The sequence below is a fragment of the Perca fluviatilis genome, chromosome 9, assembly GCF_010015445.1.
Source record: "Perca fluviatilis chromosome 9, GENO_Pfluv_1.0, whole genome shotgun sequence".
Taxonomy (NCBI): domain Eukaryota; kingdom Metazoa; phylum Chordata; class Actinopteri; order Perciformes; family Percidae; genus Perca; species Perca fluviatilis.
This window is the reverse complement of record NC_053120.1, coordinates 36172565-36181937: the sequence shown is the minus strand read 5'-3', so window position 1 is coordinate 36181937 and position 9373 is coordinate 36172565.

The following is a 9373-nucleotide window of genomic DNA, read 5'->3' as shown; positions in this document are numbered from 1 at the left end:
AACGTAAGCTAATTTCCCGTGACATGTTATTTTAAGTGGGCTGCTGGTTGAGCAGAGCAGAAACACACACACACACACACACACACACACACACACACACACACACACACACACACACACACACACACACACACACACACACACACACACACACACAGAGAGAGAGAACTGCTGTCTGTCATCTCTTGTGTATCAGAGAATGAAACAGTGACACTATAAAAGGCTATCACACGATGACTCTAGTGTGTGCCCTGATAAAACGAGTAATTGTGGCCTTGGCAGCTTGTGCAGTTACTGAGAAATGTCACTACTTCAAAGTTAGCTGCTGCTGCCACAAATTTAGCTTGCCTGCTGGCTGTTTTCATCCTGGAGGAGACTCGTTAACTAGCGGCAGCGACTAGAGGCTACTATAACAAAGCAAATGTGCACGCACGCATGCATTCTCATTCACTTCAAAAGCAAACTTCAACTTCCAACTCTCGCTCTTGCTGGCCGCCGACGGACTCACTAGTGTCAAAGTGGCGCGCCTGGCAGGAAGCGGACATGCGTCACGCAATAACCCTGGTCATCATGTGATATGAAGGTTTAGGTCGTTTTATCTAACTAATTATTACTGTTAAATATTCTTCATAAACAGACCTCACCTCTTGTGGGCCATCGTCAAAGAAAAAATATGACGAAAAAAATATGGACATAAAAAGGGCACTTTGGCCTTGAGGGCAAAAGGGGCTGGTGCTCAAGCACCGATAGTCCCCCCTGCACGTGCATGCACCTCCTCCCTATAGGCCTGTTCACTGTTATCCTGGATAATGCCCACCACTATCGTGTCATCTGCATACTTTAAAATGTGGTTTGTGCTGAACTTGGCACGGCAGTCATTCCAACACTCACAGACTGAGGTCTCTCTGTTAGAGAGTCCCGGAGCCAGTTACACAGAGGGGTGCCCAGCGGCCCCAGTTTGCTTACCAGATGCTGGGGGATGATCGTGTTGAACGCCGAACTGAAGTCCACAAACGTGAGTGTTCTTCCCCTCCAGATGTGCCAGGCTCAGATGGAGTACAGAGGAGATGGTGTCCTCTGTGGAGTGGTCGGGGCGGGAAGCAAACTGGACCAGGTAAAATATGGCGATATAAGGACAATTTATGCTTCTGAGTTATATCGACGCAGCGGGTCCGTACGTAGGTACGTGGAGACACAGACCCTACGCCGGACCCTATGCTGTAGCCTTACGTGCAAGCCTAAAAAAACAATTTAACTACACATCGCGACGACGCAGACTGTGATCGGTCCGCTTGGCCGTGGCTTGTTAGGGTTGAATTTCCATCTACTCATTTCCTGGTTCTCCTTCTCCATAAACAACATGAAATCAAGGAGAGGGTTAACTTTTCCGGTCAGAAAGCACAGGGGAGACACTTTGTTTCTTTTCTTTTGATGCCATCCTTATTTTGTACTAAGATTGGACGAAATGTACAGGAGAAGTAATGAAAAAGGCAAAGCATGTGCACATGGGTTTTTCTTCCCTGCGCTGGGGGGCTCCCTGACAGACTGACATGTGAAGTTATTAGTACATCAACTGGAATATAGGGCTGTTCCTTTGTTTTTGTTCTATGTAAGACAATGTGTGTATGGCCTGGTGTGTTCAAAGGAAATTAAATGACATCTGTGGGAGCTGACTGCATGCAGCGTTGTCATGTTTTACAGCAGAGGCTCATTGATTCTCCTTTGATCATCTCTTGGAGGGAGCATTTACTGGGAGAGTGTGTGTGTGTGTGTGTGTGTGTGTGTGTGTGTGTGTATGTGTGTGTGTGTGTGTGTTTGTGTGCGTTACATTACAAATGATATTGGAACATTAAAAATTACTAATCCTGCGGCACTTTTTTTTTTTGCCTTTGCCCACCCACCCACATTCTCCTACACACACACACACACACACACACACACACACAACACACACACACACACACACACACACACACACACACACACACACACACACACACACAAACAGAAAGAAAGACTGAGGTAGAAAGACAGACTGAGGTAAAGATGAGTATTGAAGGGATTCATTGTAAGGTAATGGGACTGGAATGAGGAGGTCGCGACCTCTTTTTAATAGGATCGTTTTTCCCAAATGTGTAATCGTGACTGTTCAATCCTGCAACATCCATACAGACAACACAATCACACAAGTGAAAGTTTCTTCAGACGCGACGGCGAGTGAGGTCATCATTGGCACAAAAAAACACCCCACAGCCATGCAGCACCCTGATGAGCTGCCAGGCGTGAATGAGAACAAGCTTGACTTGTCCACATTAAAATGCACTCCTCACTCAGTTAACGTAACAGTGCACCACTGGTGGCTCATATCCTCCTCCACTCCCTGAAACTGTGTGCAGCCATGAGTATGAGACACAGGCTACTCTTCATTTAAATGTGGGTTGACTTTTTGGAAAAAAAGTTTGTCGACTGTTTTAATGAGGCAAGTCCTCAGGAAAGACAGCAAAACTATGGTAAATGTGGGCAATATGTTGTCTCACCAATTTTAGATTAAATGTTCCTCCTCCTACCTTCGGGGGTTTGTATCCACTTGTTTTCAGGCTGCTCGCAGCCTCAAGTGTATGAATCGCATTACTTGACATCAGCTGTGATGATAAATCCACTTCTGAGAGTGTTTTATGCTTTTTACAGTGTCAGAATGATGCTGGAATGAACGGCAGCAGAGAATAGCAGCTAAGCTTCAAACAGCTGTCTCTGTTGTTAATCTGTTTGTGTAGCCACAGTGTCACTGTGTGATGTATCTATACGACAGTGGGTGCACACAGAGACGGTTGAGGAGGAGGACTGTATCTTGGATACACCATTACACACACACACACGCACACACACACACACACACACACACACACACACACACACACACACACACACACACACACACGCTTCACTGGCTCCTGCATTTGAATTGCCCTGACTATAACAGATTAGCATTGCTAACAGCTTTGATTTTTGACAGCAGGAATAGATTGATTAACATTGGAGCTGTTTCTGTGTGTTAGTGTGGTGCATGGTTACCTTGCTGCTATGTTAGCCTTTAAGTGCATCTCTATAAAGGCTGAGAAGAGAGGCCCTGTTCAGACCTGGTATTAACATGCATTCTGATCAGTAGCAAACGGTGACTCTTAAACTTCGGCCCTCTGACACCCCATCTGATTTCTTAAGCAGAATGCAAATATGGTGACAACAGGTTGGAGTGCAAAATGCATATAACAGCATATAATAAACAGAGTTCATGGGTTTCAAAGACTCTTGGTTTTGCCACCTCCAATCTTCCTCCCAGCCCAGTCTTTTGAATCACGACTGTGATCTAATTTTTAAGATCATCAATTTTTCTAAACGATGAATTTATGAAATGCCTTTAATGCTCCCCCGCCTCAGAAAGTCTGAGTCACAATGCAGTGATCGATTAAAATGTGGACCTCCATTTAAACACTCTAAGTGTATTTCGATAGCTGGAGGGCAGCCAGAGAACGCAGGAGGGGATTGCGGCTGCCTCTTTCTGTGAGGTTGGCAATTCCCTGCAAATATAAATTCTCAAATCATGCATTTTTATGATATATATATAGAGATATATACACTATGGCTGTCAACATTTACATGTTAATGCATGCGATTAATCTAAAAAAGTAACACATTATTTTATTTTTAACAAAAAGTAATCATTTTATCAAGTTTGACCCCAACCTCTTCCCATTATCACAGCGTGGATGGTTGGGCTTTGTGTGATACATGCGGCTCTGCGAAAGCGACTAAACGATGACAGAGGAGACGGTGCCCGCTCTGCTGAACGGCAAGTTTCATTATAAAATGCTTCCAGATGGAAGTTTTGATATAACCAAAGTTGTGTGCACTTATTGGAGTTATGAACTGTCCTTCCAACGAAGCACGGCATGACGATGACAGAACTAATGAAAAAACGCTTCAGAAACCTTGCACAGCTGGTGGATTGGCCCCACTAAATTTCCAGCAATATTATTGATCCTGCAATATCCGGCCACTGTACGCCTGGCAGTCCAAGCCCTCATCTGTCTCTCATACTTCTCTACATTCCATCCTTTGCTCAGCACTTCCTTGGGTCCACCTTATATGAACATTTACTTCCAATCCAATCATATCCGTTTCTGTTTGAATTTGGAAACTATTTAGAAAGGCTTTGACGTGCTGCATCAACTTTGTTTCTAATGACATGAAATTGATGTTTTTGTAATTGGATGCTTACGCCCATAGATGAAATCTATTTGGCATGCGCAGGCAAAACACGTTTTGAAAGTTTACATGAATTGGTACTTTGTGAAGTCTCTGGTTCGCATATTTGATTTTCTCTAGATCGCCCAGCTCTACGTTACGTACGATCATAAAAACAATCTGATAGAAAACAGGAACTGTGAGATATAAAGTCTACTTGTGCTCCATTGGGGGGTTAAAGAACACAACAGGACCTCACACAAGTGGGACGTTTCAGTGACACTCCCACCGCTGCACAACCCTGCGGAAAGTCGGCGGATCCACTTTTGGTGATGTGAACGCAGCCTTATGGAGCCAGTAGTGGAGATGAGGAAGTGAACTGACTTAACAGAGCCAGCAGCTCAGGTGTCCAGCTGACTTACAAGAAAGTGCAAGTGTTTCCAAATGTCTCTGTTGTAAGGGCTCAGAAACACCAGAGTAGTGTGGACGTCAGGCGTAAACGTAGCAAAAAATATGTGTTTTAATTTAAATGGAATCTTGAGTGCCTGAGCACAAGTCCATTCACACACTGTGGTGGGACTGATCTGTACACAGTACAAGTACAGTACAGAGTGCAGGTTTTTCATAAATGTAGGTCTTTGTCAAACAGTTTAATCATGTTTAAACATTCAGAAAACGCTGCTGTAGAAAACAGCAGAACAAAGTTGACTGAAAGCTGATCCAGCTGTGATCCAGCTGTGCCATGGTCATCAGAAACAGACAGTTCAGGGGAAAATTATGTTTCATTTCTCGTAAACCTTTTCTCTTCACATTTTCAGTGGGAGGGACTAAAATTCAAAGAAAAGACACAGGTTAGGAAACATTAATGCAACTGAGGGAATTGAGATTTACCCACGATGCAGCTAAAAGCACACCCCAAGGATAACCCCACCCTCAACACCTCACACAGAGTGACAAACTGAGGCATTTGTCTCTCTGTGAATTTCTTTCTCTGGCTCTTACAGTACTAACGCTATTGCTTTCCATCACTGACAACTACAACCCACAGCTGGGAAGGCATCAGCTTCACGCTCCATGTTGTTGTCAACAGGAAGCTCAGCTCAAATTACTATTTAAAGTAGAAGGATACAGTTTGAAGGAAACTATATAGTATAGTAAACAAACACAAAGTAACTCCTGGAATGAAGTGGATTCATGATATCTCACAATGATGTTAAGGATATCTTAATAGACATTTATGTTTCCTTGAGTCCTGTGATGCTTCTGTCAGAATGTGACTTTAGGCAGCTTTTCATTTTGTTCCCAATGTTGCATGTTTTGGTTAATTGCCCAGTTTGAGTTTTAGCAGTTTGTGTATTTTTCATTTGGTTTTATTAGTACATTAGTTATTATTTGCATGGTTTTGTGGAATGTTTTAACAGTTATTATTTGCAGGGGTCTGTGGATTTTCTGTGTTTTTCTAATTGTTTGTTGGACTTGGAATTAGGATTATGAGAAGCAGCTGTGATTGCCCCCCCCCCCCACAGCTCATGATTGGCCACAGGATCTAATGATGTGCTTGTTAAAGGTGGACGCGAAACAGGTGCAAGGAAGGAAAAAGGAGGACAAAGAAAGAGAATCCCTGATGTGACCTGTTGGAGGAGAGTTGTGCTTTTTTTGGTAATTTTTAGTAACCGGGTTGATTTTAAATACATTATTGTATTGTTTTTTTGTTTTTTTTAAAGGTGCTAGAAGTGTCACACAACCATGTGACACTTCTGTCAGCTTACTCCAAACGCTACACACGTGGTGTCCAGGGGCCTGTTTCACAAAACCAAGGTAAGGGATTAAGCTGGGATTTCCCCATTATCCTGGATGAATTTAGCCTTGACTCGGTTTCACGAAAGCGGAGGCACACAGATCACCATGGAGATTTATTCTGTGCAGCTAGCCTGCTCCAGACCAGGCTAACAGCTAGGATTTATTAAGCCTGGAGACTTTTCTGATCACCCAGCAGTGGTTTTACCCTATTGTTATCAGCCTGCATTAAAATACAACAGGTGCATATTGCTGTTCATTGCTGCTTAGGCATTCAGTCAGTCTGTGATCCTCTGCCTCGCTTTCTCTCGTTGTTTCATTACAGGGGCCGTGTTTCTTTTCTTTTTATACAAATAATGTGTTTCACGTCATCATACTTTCACAAGAAGCTGCTGCTCACTCTGTATAAAGTATGTACAATGTGTATTCTCCATTCTGGCATCAGTAAATCTGTGATCTACCTCCCGGTCTTTTGAGGAAAGCCGTGGACGCGCATCTATCTGAATTGCTTCAGCCTGGCTCGACCTAGTCTCTCCTCATCAGCCTGGCTTGGACTTCGTGAAACACACCAGGCTAGGCTGCACAGATTAGACTAAGTCAAGCCTCGCTTTATCAGTCATCCTGGATTTATATATTCTGCTTTTGTGAAACAGGCCCCCGGTGGCCAGCGTCAGGGCAGAGTCCTGCATTTAGAGCTGAGAATGGGACTAAGCCAGCGCTGTAGTGTGGAGAGGGCTGGACCAATACCAGGTGACTGCAGCCTGCAGGAGATATGCTGATGGTGGCACTGGGGACGTATTCCATGATACTGTGTATTTACTGCCAGACTCTGAGTCAGATAACTAAGTCCTCCACCCACATCCACAAATAACTTAATTCCAATTTTCCATCTCTCAGCACAGGACTGCAGCATATTAGTTGCTCATAGTTGCTCTTTTTTAAAGGGAATAGATCTTAGAGTCCGTATGCAAACAGCAATAATGATTGAGGCTGGAGCTGTGCACACCCTCACATATGTGCACATAGTGGTTTGTGAATTATTGATTAAGTGGATAATGTGTCCACTCCTTTGCAGTGAACACATATGAACATGGCCATGAAAGTATCTCTGCAAGTTTTGATGCATATTCATGTTTTCGGTCAGTTTAACAGATTGAAAAGATAAAAGCAGTACACAGGATGTGCAAAAGCCAGGGGCAGAATTGTTGAAGGTCTCAGAACAAGTCAATTGATTCATCAGACCTTCATTAAGGCTGCCCTAATCAATATATGTTTTGGGCCATTAAAAGTGGCAAAGCAGCAGGGATTCACTCCATTCCAGCAGAGCTACTGAAGGCTGCCCTCAGGTGCTGGCTGATCTTTTCTCTAAGATCTGGAAAGAAGACAGACTGGAGAAAAAGCCTCATCATCAAAAGTGACAAAGAAGGGGAACCTCAGCAACCATGACACCTGGCGAGGTATGACACTTCTTTTTATTGCCAGAACTCTTCTGCAGGATACTCCTGAAAAGGATTGACAGCACTCTGGATGAAGAACCTCAGACCCAAAAACAAGGTTGGAGCTGTAGTGGAAGTGGATGTATAGATCAGGGGCCTATTGCACAAAAGTAGAATAAAGAAATCCAGGATAACTGAAAACGCGCAGCTTGATTTAGTGTGGTCCGCTCATCGCGGCTCAATCGGTTGCACGTTTGCCGAGCCAGGATAAGTAGGTGAAGCTATGTCAAGGATTTAAATCAAACTCGTGACAGCAATAGTGACAAGTAGCCTAATGCATGTTAATAAAATGAAGCGGAACACATTCAGAAGACAACGGAATAACTGTTAAACACGTTTATTTCGGATCAGAGCGGCAGCTGATTGAACACATAAAAAGACTCCAGGATTAATCTTAGCCTGGCTGTTAGCCTGCTCTGGACCAGGCTAGCTGCAAAGAATAAATCTCCATGGTTACTTGGCTGGGCTTAATTCAACCTGCTTTTGTGCAACCAAGTCAAAGCTAAATTCATCCAGGATAACCTGAATATCCTGGCTTAATCCCTTATCCTGGTTTTGTGCAATACCCCTCTGGTCTTTGTCCTTTGCATCAACTTCTTTGACTTCAACAAAGCATCCTGTGGTCAAGTTCTAGGAACATTTTGAGTCCGTGATCAACTAGAAGAAGCACTGACAGCAACACAGTAATCCTCACATGGTGGCACTTCCCTGCCTCATAACTTTTGCACTGGGAACCAAAATTCGCAACAACCAAACACCATCACTCAGAGGATCTCTGTGCTGCACTGCAGTCTCAACACAAACCATAAAGCTGATTTATTGACACGTCAGGCAAAAGTAATAGATAGATTAGCCTATTTATTGGCCTGTTCGTATGCCAACTAATTATTTATTAGCCTCCCCCCACCCCCAATCTCTCAGACCTCAACAGCAAAGCCATCCCACACAGCGCTCACATCACAGCACATGACCCCAGGCACCCTGTCAACCTATTCTTCACTCGGCCGTAGATACAGATTGACGCACTCAGCAAAATATACAGACGACTACTATGTGTGTCGGTGCCATGTGTGGCTTACTGTGCTGCTATTCTGCCCAAGCTGCTACTCTCCACTGCACTTTAATACTCTGTGCCCAAACTCCTCCTATATATCTATATGCTGTATTTTATGTGTTTTCTTTTTTATTCTATTTATTTCCTTGTTTTATACTGACACAAGCTGGGGGAACAATATTTAGTTTTTTGTATGTACAGAAATGCACATGAAAATGACAGTAAAGTAAATCTTGGATGTATGTGATATCTCTAATGAAGTTGTGTGGTCGTCTAAAATGTATGTGTCTGTGTGTTTATGTGGGGCCTTGTACAGACGATTAAGGTGGCGGTAGCTAGGGGCAAAAAATAGCACAGTAAATACCAGTACCCTTTCTAAATTCTGATTGGAAAGGCAGAGCATTCGCATCTCTCCCTTGTTTTTCAGTTCAACAGTCATCACACAACCTGCAATCTAATGGCACACATCCACACCAACCTATAAAAAATGTATAGTTTAAAAAAAATCACAAATGTTCACGAGTCACATCGATAACATTCCTGATATTATTATTATTATTATTATTATAGGGTATAGTGCACACATGAAACTGTTATAGTCAAACAGAAAGTCTGATTAGTTTCACTTTCATTTTTGATATTTACACATGACAGGATGAATACTATGGGCCTACATACCTTAGAGAGATTATAAGTAAGTATCAGTGCATGTGAGTGAGAATTGGCTTCCAAATTAGTTTTTAGGTTCAATTTATTGTCTCTAGCGCTGTATAGTAATCATGCC